This window comes from Peromyscus californicus, unplaced genomic scaffold (genome assembly GCF_007827085.1).
Source record: "Peromyscus californicus insignis strain IS unplaced genomic scaffold, ASM782708v3 Scaffold_5__1_contigs__length_169319896, whole genome shotgun sequence".
NCBI lineage: Eukaryota > Metazoa > Chordata > Mammalia > Rodentia > Cricetidae > Peromyscus > Peromyscus californicus.
The window spans coordinates 2,269,971-2,287,800 of record NW_026294573.1 but is presented as its reverse complement, the minus strand read 5'-3'; the positions used below and the strand labels follow the sequence as shown (position 1 = coordinate 2,287,800).

The 17,830-nt window shown below is 46.2% G+C and overlaps 1 pseudogene; it reads left to right on the top strand.

Moving 5' to 3' along the window:
* Nucleotides 1-4,283: 4,283 nt before the first annotated feature.
* On the top strand, nucleotides 4,284-4,403 carry LOC128098089 (uncharacterized; annotated as a pseudogene).
* The last annotated feature ends 13,427 nt before the right edge of the window (nucleotides 4,404-17,830 follow it).

Below are 17,830 nucleotides of genomic sequence, written 5' to 3'. Positions count from 1 at the left end.
CAGAGCATAGGTATAAAAAAGTAAGTAAAGAGGGGAATGTTGTGGGTGGAAAGGCTTAGGTAAAGAGGGAGGGAAGCAGACTGGGAGATGAAGGTGTGTGATGGGGGAGGATTAACTGGATAAAGGGACCATAAGAAACCATTTGGAAAGCAAGATATGCCCAGCTGTGCAACAGTGGATTAACTGCTTGAACTGATTCAATTCAATCAATTCAAGACCTAGTCCACAGGGGAAGGGACGCCAGTATCTGGCACAAGCTTCACTGACAAGCCAGGTCTGGAGAGGTAGCACACCAACATGGGGGTTTCTTTTCCTTCCTTCCTCCTCCTTCCCGCCCTTCTTCCTTCCTGTCTGTCCATCTGTCTGTCTTTCTCTGCCGCTCTCTCCCTCATTTTTCAGACACAGTTTAACTACATATTTCTGGCTGTCCTAGAACTTGATACCTAGACCAGGCTGGCCTCAAACTCACAGAGATCCACCTGCCTCTGCCTCCTGAGTGCTAGGATTAAAGACATTCACAACCATACCTGGAGAGAGTGTATTTCTTTCTTTTTTTCTTTTTCTTTCTTTCTTGCATATTTCTTATAGTTAACTACATTGACATAGCAAACTGCCTCCTAGATTTCTGTGTGTATTCCTGCAGACACAGGCACCTTCCAGCCTCAAGCAGAGACGCTTCTCCTCTCAACAAACAGTGGGAAATGCAGAGATTCACCTGCCCAAGGTGCAGAAAAGTGACAGATGAGGACCCGATCCTAAACAAGCCACCATATCACACCCAGGGAACACAGTTCGGGGGTGGGAGGGGTGGGGGGAGTTAGATCCAGAATAGACTCAACTACTGTCATCATTAACTACCTCAACTGTACTTACCTCCACAGGTCCCCACAAGACCAGCCCAATCAGCAATCAGTCAAGGAAGGGAGAGGGCCTTAAGGGGCTCATCCCTTTACCTCTGAACTATTGGCTTTGGGTGGGTTCTGGGAGATGGGGAACCACTGTCTTTGGTTGTGGACACTGCTGAGCCCAATGGGCTCTTAACTCACAGCCATACAGTCGGCCCAGATATTCATGACTGGTCACAAAACAAAACAAGCCAACATGAAGGGTGGACAGGTGTGAAATTCTAAAATTAAAAGTTATAAAAATAAAAATAAGAAAGAGTCCACATTGTCATAAGCTAAAAAGGTAAGTGGGTGGTGATCACACTGGATGCTGGAAGCAAGAGTTCCACAAAATGCCAGTTTGGGAAATGTTACCTGAGATGCTCTCCTGGCTAAACTCAAGCCATACCCAGTGGTCAAGTCTGAGCATTGTGTAATAGGTGACAGAAGCTTTGTGAGACAACAGGCCCTGGGCAGACAGACCCCGAAAAGGAAGTGGTGGCTGAAGGTGTCCCATCACTGATCCTGTCTCCTGCATACCTTTCTCTGTTCAGGGACCCAAGGCCCAAGAGCTGGGGTACATCACACACACACACACACACACACACACACACACACACTCAGGTCAGGGACACTTGTGCGTGTGGCTGGTGCTTTTCTGGGTTCTCTGAGGATAGGCAGGGGACCAGCATCAATGAATCCTTATATTGATGGACAATAGATGAATGGGAGGACAGATGGGTGAGTGAGGGGATGGATGGGTGGTTTGGTGGATGGCCGATCACATCTCCATTTACATGAGAAATGACCGTTCAAGCCATGCCCCAAGCTGTTTCCTGATCCACAGAACAGGAGACACAATGGCAGCCGGCCCCAGTGCTAGGCAGGGAATTCATCAAGAAATTCAATGAGCATTTTTGCACACCTTTCTGAAATGAAGCTATGGTGATATTTATTTTGTACTAAAATGTTATTTGTATGTTAATAAATAAAGTTGCCCGGGGGTCAGAGCTATTAGTAAGCCATAGGAAAGCCGGGAGGTGGTGGTGTATGCTTGTAATCCCAGCACTTGGTAGGCAGAGCTAGGTAAGTCTCTGTGTGTTCAGGGATACAGCCAGCACTGGAGACACACGCCTTTAATCTCAATACCAACCATAGAAGACCTGGAGGTCTATACAGACAGGCAGTGACGAGGCAGTCATGTTGTTGGGTTTACAACCAATGAGAAGGCAGAACAGGAACTCTATATAAAGACTTTAACACAGGGGTAGCTCTGGTTCGGAGAGGTAGGACCACCGCAGGAGGAAGGGTAAGGTTTTAGCTCTTAGCTCTGACCTCTTGGCTTTCTTCTTTGCATTGGTTCTGTGTTTCTTATTTAATAAGACGGTTGGTTACATCTACATGAGGCCAGGGTTAAAGATCTGGTCTCATCGTACTCCAGGCCCAAGGAGGGTGTCCAGGTGTAGACTTTAAAGTTATCCCCTGTTTGTTTCCATGGGCAGTGGGGAGAGCTTGTGAATGAACACATGCAGGTGCTAGTGAGTACAGTGCTGAGGTGAGCCTGGTCTCACCGCTGTGAAGTTAGTGGCATCAAACAATGAGTGTTTCTTCTCACACAGGACTGGAGAACTGAGCCAAAGTGGCTAAAATCAAGGTGTGGCCACACGGGCTTCCTCCATTCCACAGAGGCTGCTGGAGGGACTGGCTTCCATACCTCTCAACTACTCCAGACACCCAGGTCTTCCATCTTTGAAACACCGGTCTAACATTGCCTCTAGCATGACACCCTCTCTCCAACTCTGCCCCGTCTCTCTCTCTGTGATGGCATTGGGTCGCCTGGTTAATAATCCAGGATGATCACGGTTGTCACCATCCCTGAAGCAGGAGGAAAAGCTCTGGGGGAATTAGGATGTGGTTACCTTAGGGAGCTAGTTTCCAGACTAGCTCACAGATGCCTTTTGAGCCCTGTGCTCAGAGCCAGCCCTCAGCCACTCTGAGCTTCCAATAGAGATATTCACATCACGCCGAAGTGACAACGGTCAGGGCCCCCAAAGCCCTAGTGTCAATATTTACTCACTTCTGAGGCCAAGGGCTGCCTCAAGTGGGCCCTGTATCTGCTCAGTAAGACAAGACATGCCTTTCAGAGGTCAGAGACTGCCCTGGCGATAGCCAAGGCCAGGGCGTTTGGCAGATGGAGGTATAGTTAAGACTACCTGCCCGACTCTCAGAGCATTCTTCCTTTGTCTCATCTGAACCTTCAGTCCTGGCTGTCAGCTGCCCCACCCCCTGCACAATTGGTCCCGAGAGCGTGTAGGAGTTAAACAGAAGACGTGATGGACACCTCGTTTTGATGCTGTGCATTTGGCATGAGTGTCAGTATTTACACCCATCAATGGTGTAACTGTCACACCAATACCATGAGAGGAGCTCCTACCCCTATTTACTGATGAGGAAGTGGAGGGGTTGATTTATCTAACACATAGCTCGTGACTGGGACAATGTCCATCTCACTGCCTGCATCTGTTTTCACAGACAGCTGACCCGGGTCCTCTAAACACAATCTTGGCCAAACCTTGTGCCTTTCAGTGCATTTGATTGTGTCCTCTAAGGGAGAGGCCTCAGAGAACAGGCACTAGGGCATCACTAGAAGCCGCCCTGCTTGCTGAAGTTTCTAATGGTCCCTTGAGTGGCAGATCCAAACAGACACTCCTGCCCCACTACAAGACCTACTCCCACTCACCCCTGAACAATACAAAGTGTATCTTTGGAGACTGGCTTCTGTGCTCTGCATGGGCTATCTTATGATGTAGTAGGCTCAGTGAACTCCATATTACTCAAGAGGCCTGCAGTCTGCAGGACAGAAACCTCAGCTTCAAACTGATACCACTGTATGTCAAAGGCTGAGCTTATAAAGTTTGGGTTCTCTAGCCCCACAACAGGGCCTAGTATACAGCAGGTACTCAACAACCAGCAAGAGATGAATGTTTTCATGGTGGTTTTGTGGGTGGATGGATGGATGGACAGGTGGATGGACGGATGGATGGACAGGTAGATGGATGGATGGATGGACAGGTGGATGGATGGATGGATGGACAGGTGGATGGATGGGTGGATGAGTCATAGGTGAATGGATAGATAAACAAATAGATAGACAGTGGATAGATGGATACGAGGGTGGGATGGATACGTAGATGGATGGGATGGATACATGAACAGGTAGATAGATAGGTAAATGAAGTTGTAAGTGAAATACTTTTTTTTGGCCAGCTCTACAATCCTGTTCTGAATTTAGAAATTCAGGAAGCTCTTACACCAAAGGCTTGTTCCCACTCTGGTAAAGCTGGCTTGGGGGGGTGTTTTTATCAGCCCCTTGGTAGAATTATAATACATGGTTCAAGTATCACCTGCATTGGTGTTGAACTGGTGGACTTGGAGAGAGGTGGTAAAAATCAGTCCTCTTTTGCAACCCAGAACTTACTGTTCGGTATGAGTTTTGATCCACATAATAACCATGGTAATCAAGACAGTGCAAAGTAATGATGTGATAAGATTAATCCCAAGAATAAAGACTTGATAATTTTAAAAATATACATGGCTCAAGTACTATGCTATTTGTCTAAATGAATATTTTCTGGAAACTGTTAATTCTTGCACAGTCTAGGTGCCAGCCAGGACTTGGGAGTGAGGCTAGTATCCCAGAGTTAATCCACACTATAAAGTATCACTGTGGCCAGGGGACAAGGGCAGGACACATCTGTTCTGCAAGGCTCTTCAGATGCCCTACAAGCCCTACAGAAACCTGACACCTTGCTGGCACACCAGGAGAAGCCATGGATAGCACTCACCCTGTCCCTGTGAGGAGCTCTTTGGTCGGAGTTCACTAGTAGCTTCTTCTGTGGGAGACATGTCCTCTTACCTGAGAGAGCAGGGCTTGGAAAGTTCGGCCCACCATTCAGAAGTGGGATGTTCCCACCATAACTTTTATCACCTTCTGACATAATTTTCTTTATAAAATTCCATTAGGTAGCCCACACATAAGTTTGGCTCAAGAATTGAAAAGCACACATAGGGCCAAAGGGAAACAGAATGAGGGGCTGGGGAGCTGACTCAGCAGTCATGAGCACATATCGCACTTGGGAATTTGACTCCCAGCACCCACACCACCAGGCAGCTCGCAACGGCCTGTAACTGTGGCTCCAAAGAGATGCAAGGCTTCTGGCCTTCACAGGCACCTACACTCACAAGCACATACCCATACATACACACATACACATAATTTAAAACAAAACTTAAAAAAAAAAAAAGAAACAGAGGGAGTTTTTATTACAACCGAGGAAAGGCAGGCAGTTGGCACATGAAAGTTCTGGTGTCTCTAAACATAACTCAAGCATCAGCTATGACAAACTTAAACGGCCATGTCTCCCAAGTGGTTTGCATGCATTGACTCAAAGGAGGTTGGACTGACTCAGATGCGTTTTTCACACACAGTGGCACATTTTCGTATCAAGAGCAGACCCTGTCTGTAGCTCTGTCATGTTTTGAAACTCACATCTGTCACTTAAATCTTGGGCAATGTTCTTGGAATTACTCTGACCTCAATCTTCCTGTGGTCTACCTCACTATTTTTATCCTAATCTATCATTTTCACATTAATCCAATTAGCGCCCTGTTTACCAATGCCTCATTTTTTAATTTGCAGCTTCATTCTATAAGCTCGGGGACACTTTCACAACCTTGTCTCTCCTCCCTCATTACTGCCAAATAATTAGTCAAGGAGGTGTCCCTGATCAAAAATTAAGGGCCCAGAAGCAAGCTGGAGCATGCCTTATTCCAAAAGAAAGAACTGATAGGAGGCTGCTGCAATTACAAAGGCTTGTTGATGGTGGCTGACCACGGGGAGACCAAGGATGGTTGGTAGTGGCAGGAAGGAGGGGCCCCCACATTGTCTGATCCAAGTCTTGCAGATCAAAAAAGCGCTGTACCTAACTTACATGGCAATCACTAGCAGTCTCCTTCTCTAGCATGGGAGCTGAGTCTAGTCTGTATTGTGTGGTAACGAGTCCCAGGGACTCCAAAGAATGAGGGCTTGGAAAATGAGTGGTTTGCTCATGGTCTGGGCAGCACAGATAACAGGAAGCACCCTCTGCCACTGGGGAACTCACCTTCCCTTTGTGGTCCTACAGCATCTAGCAAGGGCTGCTGGGATTTGTGCAGAAGAGAGACCCCCTCTCTAGTATAAGCCCGTGCCTCTGCTGCTGGTGAGATGCCCTGAAGATCCTGCATGTCCTCTCCCCAACCCTGGCACCAGGGATGCTCTCCTTGATCCCCACAAGGGCCAGGGATTCCAAGAGGTCAGCTGAGCTGAGAGTTGCCAGGGGTGTTCTCAAGCAGGGCAGCCTCCACTTGGAAAGTGGACATTGCTGGGTGATCCTGGAGGTCTCAAAATCCAAGTCCCAGGTTTAGCTAAATCCAGAGGAGGGGGCAGCTCAGAAGTCATTTCTAAAGTTCAGGATATGATGGAAGAGTGGAGCTTCCTTACCCTCTATGAAGGACCCACTGAAAGGTGTATACCATGCATATTGCCCACAGAAGGAGAGGACACGTGCTTAATTAGCACAGCTTCCCCAGACACCCCCTCCCAGGGATGGCAACTTCTCTGAGCAGCAGGTGAGCAATTAAGAGTCCCTGCTATCCCCTGGGAGGGATGTGGCACCTGGCAGGGACATGGGGACAGCCCTTCTTAGATACAGCAACCCTGAGCAGGCTGACAAAGCCTGCCCTTGTGGGTCTCCTGCCCAGATCCTGCCTACTCCAGGCCCTGTCCCTGGTTGGCAAGAAGATAGGGTAATGGGGTGGGTGGTGCCCAAGGAACCTATACTGGAGCTGGTTGCAGAGAGGCTGTGCAAACCCTCCTGGGTACCTGATATCCCTGCATCGCCCCCACCAGGGGTTCTCAGGTGTGGTCCATGGTGGCTCAGGCACGATCACAGGAGGGGTGCAGCCTCGGCTTCTCCAGAGGGCCTGGTGTGGAGGCTGGTGGTGACTCATGACTCCCAGGGTGGGACTTGGGACACTCTAGCTCAACACATGACACAGTAGCATTTGAGAAAACAGCAGAAGTAGGAAGACTATGCTCTCTGTCTCTCACCCCTTACCCCTGTAGAAGACCACTGATAAATGAGACTTTGTGAAATGCAAAAGATTTTATACAGAAAATGAAACAGCTACTTAAGCGAAGAGACGGCACAGGACAGAAGGAAGTCTTTGCTGGCTATATATCTGGCAGGGGATTGATACCAGAATATACAAAGAGGGGCTGGAGAGTGGTTCAGCTGTTAACACTGGCTGCTCTTCTGGGAGCTAGGTTCAACTCATAGTACCCACATGGTAGTTCACAACCATTTATAATTCTTGTTCCAGAGGACCTAACACTCTCTTCTGCTCTCCATGGGCACCAGGCACACATGTGGTGCACAGACATACATGGAGGCAAAATATCCCTACCCATAATTAATATAAGAGAATATACAAAGAACTCAAAATACTAACTACATGGGTTACAGAGATGGTTCAGCAGTCAAAAGGGCTCACTGGTGTTGCATAGGACCTGGGTTCACTTCCTAGAAATTGTATCAGGTGGCTTACAACTAACTGCCCATATCTCCAACTCCAGGGAATTTGACACTTGGTCTGTTTGGGTTCTTGCACACATGTGTTGCACATACATAAAAATACAGCAAATAACAGGTGGTTGTTGTAGAATATTATTTTAAGATGTGTTACATTTGTGTATGCTGTGGAACGTTTTTTTTAATGAGCAAAGATGTGCTGCATTCTTTTATGTTGCATTTGTTTAACTCTGTGAAGCTGTGTTACTGTGCCTATCTAAAACACCTGATGGGCTAATAAAGAGATGAACAGCCAATAGCAAGGCAGAAGAAAGGACAGGCAGGGTTGGCAGGCAGAGAGAACAAATAGGAGAAAAAATCTAGGAAAAGATCAAGGAATAAGAAAAGGTGAAGAGGAGGAAGCAAGGGGCCAGCCACCCAGAAACACAGAAACACACAAAATAAGAAGGAAAGAAAAGACATACAGAAATGGAAAAAGGTAAAAGCCCAGAAGCAAAAGGTAAATGGGGATAATTTAAGTTAAGAAAAACTGGATAGAAATAAGCCAAGCTAAGGCCAGGCATTTATAAGAAAGAATAAGTCTCTCTGTGTGTATTTATTTGGGAGCTGGGTGGCGGGCCCCCAAAGAGCCAAAGGGTTAAAAAAAAACCCAACCAACAACAGGTGGTGGTGGCACACACCTTTAATCCCAGCACTAGGGAGGCAGAGGCAGTGGATCTCTGTGAGTTCAAGGCCAGCCTGGTCTACAGAGAGAGTTCCAGGACAGCCAGGGCTACATAGGGAAACTGCCTCCAACAAACAAACAAAGCAAATATTAAAAAAAACTAAACATACACATAATCATACAACCCAATTTTAAAAAATGGACCAATGAAATGAGCAGACAATCCTCAGAAGGGAAGTACATATGGTTAATGGTCAGAGAAATGCAAATCAAAACTATACTGAGATTCCATATCACTACCCATTCAAAAACAAAAACCAACCAGTGCTGGTGAGGATGTGGACAGAAGGGAGCCGGAGGGAAGGCAAACCAGTTCAGCAGCTATAGAAGTCAGTAAGGAGGGTCTTTAGAAATAGATCTACCATATGACCCATCTGTGCCACTCTGGGCATCTACCCCGAAGATTCCAAATCAACACACGGGAGAGATACCTGCTCATCAATGGTCACTTCAGCACTAGTCATGAAAGCTAGCTACCCAACAACAGAGGAACGGATAAAGAAAATGTAAAAGGCGATGGTGCACGCCTTTAATCCCAGCACTCGGGAGGCAGAGGCAGGTGGATCTCTATGAGTTCCAGGCCAGCCTGGTCTACAGAGTGAGATCCAGGACAGGCACCAAAACTACACAGAGAAACCCTGTCTCAAAAAACCAAAAAAAAAAAAAAAAAAAAAAAAAAGAAAGAAAAGTGACAAATATACACAATGGATTTTTTCAGCCATAAAGAATGACAAAGTTATATCTTCTTCATAAAATTAGAAGCAACTGGAGATGATCATACTAATATTCACATAGTGAATTAAGCCAGTCTCAGCAAGACAAACATCATGCGGTTTCTCTCATATGTGGTAACTAGACTTTTACATATATACACAAAATCACACAGGTATACGTGACAAGAAAGTAGAAATAAGTCGTCTAAAGGAATAACGTGGACTAATAAGAGGGGGTGGAGGGAAAGAAGCGTGGGGTACACTCACTGTACAACACATGCCTGTACAAAAATGTCCCTTGGGCTGGAGAGATGGCTCAGAGGTTAAGAGCACTGACTGCTCTTACAGAGGTCCTGAGTTCAATTCCCAGCAACCACATGGTGGCTCACAACCATCTGTAATGAGATCTGGTGCCCTCTTCTGGCCTGCAGTCATACATGCTGTATACATAATAAATAAATAAATCTTTTTAAAAAAATGTCCTTATGTAACACAGTACCACATACAATGAATACATACAACGAAACCTTTAATAGAGGATTCTCAGCCTCACCCCGAATAGTATGAGACCTTCTGTGCCCTGTTGTGCAGGACAGGAATCCACAGGGACGTAGAGCCCTCACTATGGGATTGGCTTATTCCTATTCAATCCCTTGTCCTCTAGTCACAGTTCAGCTGGGCAGCTTCCTCTAACACACACACACTGCACATACATACATGTAAGCAAACACTTATACCCATACAATTAAAAAAAATCTTACTTAAAAATTAAAACCTAGCATCAGATCAATTGTGAACTTTCCTGTTGAGACTCTTCTTTCTCATTATTCTTATGCAGTCCCTGCCAGGCAAGTGCTGTGCCACAGAAGTACATCCCAAACCCTTTTAACCTTCTGTTTTGAAACAGGGTCTCACTAAATCAGCCAGGATGGGTTTGAACTCACTTTGTTGCCCATGGTGGCTTTAAGCTTTCAGTCCTCCTGCCTCAGCCTCCCCAGTGGTTGGGATCACAGCCCAGGCCTGAATTCATCTGTCTTCGTGTCAGCGGCCTCATCACCTTAGGATGAGCTCCCTCCTCCTCTTAGTTGCTGTAGTTTGGACCTCCCAGCCCTCTGCCTCTTCATCTGTAAACAGAGGAAATTAAGCCTACTGCAGCCAAGAGGACAAAGCTGTGACCTTTGTGAGCAGTTACAGTGGAGAAAGCATCAAGCAAATGCTCTAGCCATGGCTGCTATTCATCCTTGTACCCAAAGCACACTGGAAAGACAGAGGTAGAAGAGGGGGTTTTGCTGAGAACCCACAAAAGGTCCTAAAACACCAGGTGTCACTACCCCAGGGCCCCTCCTATCCTTCAGTCTGTTGAAGCGTGCCCTGGGCTGGTGCCAATCACCTCCATCCTACACTTGATCTTTGGGTAAACTGAGTCCAGCCTCACAACCCCATTGCCTCAGCCACAGTTCTACAGTCTATATTGAGATTCAGGACATACAACCCCTAAACACAGCTGCAGAACACTAGGACCTGTGATTCCAGAGCATACCTGTTGGGCACCCTTAGTGTGTCCAGGTAGTGGCCTTGAGACTACAGATCCACAGTGGCACCGAGAAGCTGCTCTGTGTGAGGGCAGATGGCACAGCTCTGAAGGACACATATATTAGGAAAGGGGTCCCAGCTGAGAAGGAGAGGTTCTGGACAATCATCAAACCAAAGTCATGTCTGGGGCTGGGGACACATCTGGGGCCGACTCACTGAGGCACTTACCGTAAGAATGAGGATCTGAATATTCCCCAGAACTCATGTTTAAAAAGTGGGGTGTGAGGGGTCATTGAGATGGCTCAGCAGGTTAAGGCATTTGCAGTTAAGCGTGAAATTTGAGTTTGAAACCCACACTCCATATGATAGGAGAGACCCAACTCCCCCAAATTGTCCTCTGACGATCATGACAGGTACGTTCCCACAGGTGTTTCATCATCATCATCATCATCATCATCATCATCATCATCATCATCGCACTAAAATTTGAGAAGAGAGCACTGGTGTCTTTAAAAACAAAACCCAGCATGATTATAAGTACTTGTCACCCAGTGCTGGGAAGATGGAGATGGGGAGATCCCTGAGGCCCCATGGAGAGATTCAGGTACAACTGAGGGCTCTATCTCTAATAAAATGGTGAACATCACCTGAGGAACACACCCAGAGTTGACCTCTGGCCCCCATACCCATGTGTACACATACACACACGTACACACACGTACACACACGTACACACACACACACACACACACAATGTTGTATTTGCATAGTCCTCACCCGCTCCCCCTCACATTCCCACACAGGCCTCTGCTAACCACAGGCCCCTTTCCTACCTGGGGCCCAACCTTTACCTGTGGAACACCTGTGCATATGGATAGGCACAGCTGTAACTGTTTTCTCCCATTCCCTATCTGGTGTAATCTTTTTTTCCTCTATACTTTAGTGACTGGGAAAGGACCTCAGTGGCTGGGACCCGCTTTCTCTGGAACTATCACAGCAGCTATGGGGTTTGGAACACTAACAGGAAGCCAGCCAGAGGCAAAAGGTCCAACTGAGGCACACTCCCCACCCTAGGTGTAAATAAGAACAGAAAAGGTCTTTGCCTTTTAAGATTCTCTTCAGCAGAGGGAAGCCTGTGGAAAATAGTTCTCATACAGAGACTCTACTGGCCTTCTAGGGGAGCAGGAGATGGAGCCCAGGGCCTCCAGTCACACCAGACAAGTATCTAACACTGAGCTTTGGGATCTGTTGGATCTATTTGTATGAGAGTGCTTGTTTCTCTCCCCCGCCCCACACACACCGTTCTTCATGTCATTGTGGAGAGAGCAGCATCTTAGGCAGGATACAGACCCCAGCCCTGAAAGGCTGTTGTCCACTGCTTCTTAAGTTAGTGACTTAAGGGTCCTGGCCAGACTGGTGTCTGCATAGACCAGCTTTATTATGGGTCAAACCAGATGAGACCCTCCCCTTAGTTTGTCCTGAGTCCTGAGAACCTGGCTCTGTGACTGGGAGACACTCTGCTCCCTCTCTCAGCTGGGGGCTCAGCTCTGGCCTGCACCAGGCAGAGCTCAATGGCTCAACCATGGCCTCAGCGCTCAGTAGATCCTATATAAAGAAGAGGCCCAGGTCTGGGAGGGGCCTCTTTGTCTCCGCCATCCTCGGTGTGTGGTCAGTGCTGGTAGGGTACCGTCCCACAGCAACTGTCCTACATCCATCACTGAACAGCAAGTGAAGACTGAGCCCACATTCCTCTTGAGACTAGAGAGTTTGTATACACGGTCACAACCCACCTGTCTAAATGTGTGTGTAAGAGAGAGAAAAAGGAAGAGAGAGGGATGGAAGGAAGAGTGGAGGGAGGGAGGGAGGGAGGGAGGGAGGGAGGGAGAAAGGAAGGAAGGAAGGGAAGGAGGGGGGAGCGGGGAGAGACTCAGTACTTCCAGGAACACTTACTATTTGACTGGCTGAAACCTGATAATAAACTTGAAAGTTTTTTGTTTTCTTTCTCAGAACTCGTTATCAGAAGTTGGCCTCACAGAAGCCTGGGACTCAGAGGCTGGCAGAACTGTCTCCTGTGAGAGGAAGTAAGCATCTGGGGCTGTGCAGAAAAGCTTCTTAAAATTTCAAATTGAGGCATGGATCACTCCAGAGGCCAAGGCAGGAAACTTATGACTACCAGGCTAGCATGGACAGCATATGGAGACTTTGTCCCCAAACAAACAAAGAACAGGAAACAGCCCCAAAGCTCACTGTTCATCTTAGGATGCTTGAGGACTGGAAAAGAGGACACTTGAGGGAGCTAGAAATGCTCAGGAAAAATGAGGTAAACAGGACTCTCCTGAGAGACTCACAATAGTCAAATGTGCCCCCCAAGACCCCTTAAGGAAACTTGCATTCTTTCTTTGTACTTCTGAGAAGTGAACTACTTCGCTACTTCACCTGAAGACCATCTCTTGGAAGTACAAACTTCAGAGATGATTTTTCTCAGAAGAAAAAAGAAACTGTTGAAAAGCTGACAAAGGGGCTGGAGAGATGGCTGGTGAGCAAGAGTGCCTGCTACCCACAACCACCTGTAACTACAACTCCAGCTTCAGGTGGTCCAGCGCCCTCTCTGGTCTCTTTGAGAAACTGCACCCACATGCACATGCTCACATACAGACACATAATTAAAAAATAAGATAAATTTAATTGGCAAAGGTATAGTGGTGCATGTCTATAAGCCCAGCACTTGGGAATATGGAAAGGCAGAGGCACAGGAGTCCCAGACCAGCCTGGGCTACACAATGAGACTCTATTTCAAAGACAAAAACAACAATAACAGCAAAATTTGACAAATAAGAAATCTTAATTTTTTCCTTACCCACAGTCTGAATAGAAAGTATCTAATGTGCTATTAATCTTAATTTATTCCATCTACTCAAGACATAATCTGGGTCTGGGTGTAACTACCAGGTCTCAAACCTCAGCAAGGGGCCAACAAGATGGCTTAGCAAGTAAAGGTACTTGCCACCAAGCCTGGCAACCTGAGTTTGATTCCCAGGACCCACAGGTTAGAAAGAGAGACCCAACTCCTGCAAGTGGAACACAAAATAAATAAGTAAAAATGTAACAATTTAAAAAACCCACAACTCAGCATGGAAGGTCTTTTTCACTTCGCATGCTATGCATGTGTGAGTATTACATATATGTGACATTTTTCTAGCTGCAGATAGTGTTGCCAAATGTATTTCTGGGAGAAGGCTGTTTAATTGCTTAAAGAGAAATATACCCTTATATAAATTAAGTATTCCTAAAGCTCTAAAAAAAAAAATAGAAACTTAACTCAAAAGCTTTCCCTCTTCACATGAACTGCAACAATCTTTGGTAAATAAATCTAATTCAAGTTTGCAGGTTCAATTTAAATACACAGATCTTCCAGGCTGTCCATACCAAAAACGAGGCAGATACACAACTGCCGTTCTTCCTGACATCACATTTGTTCCTAGCCCTGGACAGTTAACCTTGCAGTACTCAGGAACTAACTGGCATGTGGCAGTGCCTGTAACTACAGCTCCAGGGGATCTGTGATACCCCCTATGGCTTGTAGGTACCTCCACTCACATGCACATACCCACATGTAGACACACACATACCCATAAATAAAAAAAAATAAACTTTTAAAATAAAGTTAACATTTTTTAAGACAGGAAGCACCTACAAAATTTCTCCTGGAGTTTTTATAATTCAAGCACAGCTGTTAGAAACAACAAAAGTAAATAGATCTCAGAAAAATAAAATTATAAGCAAAGTCTTCCACAATAATTAGGAATCATAATATGTCTGCTTTAAAAACAGCTGCCCAAGTCTTTTAAAATGTTTTTAGTTACTTTTTAAAATCATTTTATGTGTATGAGTGTTTTGCTTGCATGTGTGTATGTGCACCATGTGTGTTCCTGGTATCTGAGGAGGTCAGAAAAGGGTGTCAGATCCCCTGGGATAGAAGTTATGGGTGGTGGTGATCCACAATATCAGTGTGAAGAATCAAACCCAGGTCCTCTGAAAGAGCAGCCAGTAAAAACGTCCTGTGCCTGCTGTGGAACAAGCCTTTTGTACACTGTAAAGATCTGCCATTAAAATCGGTTTAATAGCCGGGCGGTGGTGGCGCACGCCTTTAATCCCAGCACTCGGGAGGCAGAGCCAGGCGGATCTCTGTGAGTTCGAGGCCAGCCTGGACTACCAAGTGAGTTCCAGGAAAGGCGCAAAGCTACACAGAGAAACCCTGTCTCGAAAAACCAAAAAAAAAAAAAAAAAAAAAAAAAAAAAAGGTTTAATAAAAAGCTGACTAACTGGTAGCCAGACAGGAAGTATAGGCGGGACAACCAAACTAAGGATGTTGGAATGAAGAAGGGAGGAGTCTTGGGGGATGGCAGCAGATGCAGAGGAAGCAGGACATGTAGAAAATGAGGTAAAAAGCCATGAGCCATATGGCAGCGGGTAAATAAGAAATATAGGTTAATTTAAATGTAAGAGTTAGCTAGAAACAAGCCTGAGCTATCGGCCAAGCATTTACAATTAATATTAAGTCTCCATGCTGGTTATCTGGGAACTAGCGAGCTGGAAAGAAAAGTCTGTCCACAAGTGCCACTCCGGAAAAATGCACAAGGTGCCTTGAAGAAATGCCTGCCCGGGCGTTCCCACATTTGCTGTCCGTGAGTAGAACACTGGTATGGAGCCTCACTCTTGTTTATCTCTTTGATTTCTTCTGGAAACTGGAATTATCGAGAGTTAAAATTCTTCAGTCTGTGTGTTTAAGACCAGTGGAAACTGTATGAGAAGAGGCGGGGACATCGTGTGGTGAGGAAAGTCAGAGGCGATGCTTTGAGGTTCAAGAAAAAGAACCCATTTAGTTTGAAGGTTAATTCAAAAAACAGCACAGAAGAAAGTAAAAAGGGCTGGGATGGGGGAAGGAGGAAGGGCAGGGAGGCAGGCTGGGGAGGGAAAAACAAAACCGGAGCTGATGTAGAGCGTAGGAACGAGATAACAGAGACAAAGAACCATGGTGGTCAAGTTAAGGTTAGGGTTTCTATGGCTGTGCTAAAACACCATGACCAAAAGCAACTTGGGAAGGAAAGGATTTGTTTCATGTTACAGCTTGTGGTCCATCATCTGGGGGAGTCAGGGCAGGAACTCAAGGCAGGAACTGAGACAGATGCCATGGAGGAAGTTGCTTACTGCCTTGCTCCCCCCGGCTCACTTGTCTGCTTTCCAGGACCACCTGCCCACAAGTGGCACTGCCCCAGTGAGCTGGCCCCTTTTGCATCAATCACTAATCAAGAAAATGCCCCACAGGCCCAATCTGTTGGAGGCATTTCCGTAGTGGAGGTCCCCTCTTCCCAAATGACTAGCCTGTGTCAAGTTGACATAAAAACTTGCCAGCACTTATATTTTTTTCTTGTTTTTGAAACAGCATCTCACTGTGTGTCTCAGACTGGCCTCAAGTTCCCGATCTTTCTCTCCCTGTCTCTGTCTCCCTCTTACTTTAGCCTCCTGAGTGCCGGGATCACAGGAGTGCCCTGCATCTCTGGGCTCAAGAGGTCTAAAATTGGATGCATTGTAGGGATTTTGTCGTTGTTATTGTTTGGTTTGTTTCTGACAATCTCAATATGTGTCCCTGGCTGACCTGAAACTTTCTATGTATAGACCAAGCCAGCCTCAAGCTCACAAGAGATCCCCCTGCCTCTGCCTTCTGATTGCTGGGACGCCTAGCTGATAACTTTCTTTAAAAATAAAAAAGTTTTAATGTTTAATTTTATTACTTTATTTTATGCTTTTGGTTTTTTCAAGACAGGGATTCTCTGTGTAGTTTTGGTGCCTGTCCTGGAGCTTGCTCTGTAGACCAGGCTGGCTTCAAACTCACAGAGATCCACCTGCCTCTGCCTCCCGAGTGCTGGGATTAAAAGCGTGTGCCAGGCCGGGCGGTGGTGGCGCACGCCTTTAATCCCAGCACTCAGGAGGCAGAGCCAGGCGGATCTCTTTGAGTTCGAGGCCAGCCTGGACTACCAAGTGAGTTCCAGGAAAAGGCGCAAAGCTACACAGAGAAACCCTGTCTCGAAAAACCAAAAAAAAAAAAAAAAAGCGTGTGCCAGCCGGGTGGTGGTGGTGCACGCCTTTAATCCCAGCACTCGGGAGGTAGAGCCAGGCGGATCTCTGTGAGTTCGAGGCCAGCCTGGGCTACCAAGTGAGTTCCAGGAAAGGCGCAAAGCTACACAGAGAAACACTGTCTCGAAAAACAAAAGAAAACAAAACAAAAAAAAAAAAAAAAAAAAAAAAAAAGCGTGTGCCACCACTGCATGGCCAGTTTTACTGTTTTTAATGTGTGTGTTTACACGTGTGTGTGGGTACCTACAGAGGCCAGAAGAGGATGTTGGACCCCCTGGAGCTGGAGTGACAGGCAGCTGTGAGCCACTAACACAGGTGCTGGGAACCCAACTCTAGAAAAGCAGCAAGTGCTCTTCACCATTGAGTCTTCTTTCCAGCTCTATTTCAAGAACTCTCCAGAACTAAATTCTCTATCAACTTTCTTAACTTCTGATTTCTGTTGAAGTTTTGCAGATGGACACAACAAAACTCTCCCTGAGTTCTCACCCCAGAGGCTGAGAAGCAACCCCCAAAAGGTTTCAAAAACCGTGTTCTTTTCCCCTTATAATGAAAAAAGCAAAAACAAGAATGAATTCTGCCACATTTGCACAGAACTCAATGCCAAATGAATGACACTTGGCCTTTGTTGGCAGACATTTGCATGAATATTTAATTATACGAAACCTCAAGAAATCTGACCTCTTCTCTATAAGTCATAGTTCTAATTTTTCTTTCCCCTCCCTCCCTCCTTCCCTCCCTCCCTCCCTCCCTCCCTCCCTCCCTTCCTTTCTCCTCCTCTCCCTCCTCCTCCTCCTCCTCCTCCTCTTCTTCTTTTTGTTTGTTTTTGAGACAGGGCTTCTCTTTGTAGCCCTGGGTGTCCTGGAACTTACTCTGTAGATTAGGGTGGCCTTGAACTCACAGAGATCCGCCTGCCTCTGTCTCCCTAGTGCTGGGATTAAAGGTGTGTGCCACCAACACCCAGCTCTTTTCTTTAAAAAAAACTGTTTTATTTTACTTTATATGTATAAATGCTTTGCCTGCATGTAGTACAGAGATGCTCGTTTCCATAGAGGTAGAGTTATTTGTATAAATAAAAAAACAAAAACTGGCTTTGAGTCTGTGAGATGGCTCAGTGTGTAAGGTCGCTTACTACCAAGAGTGACTACCTGAGTTCCATTCCTGGAATACATGTGGTGGAAGGAGAGAACATTGTCCTCTGACCATATATGCACT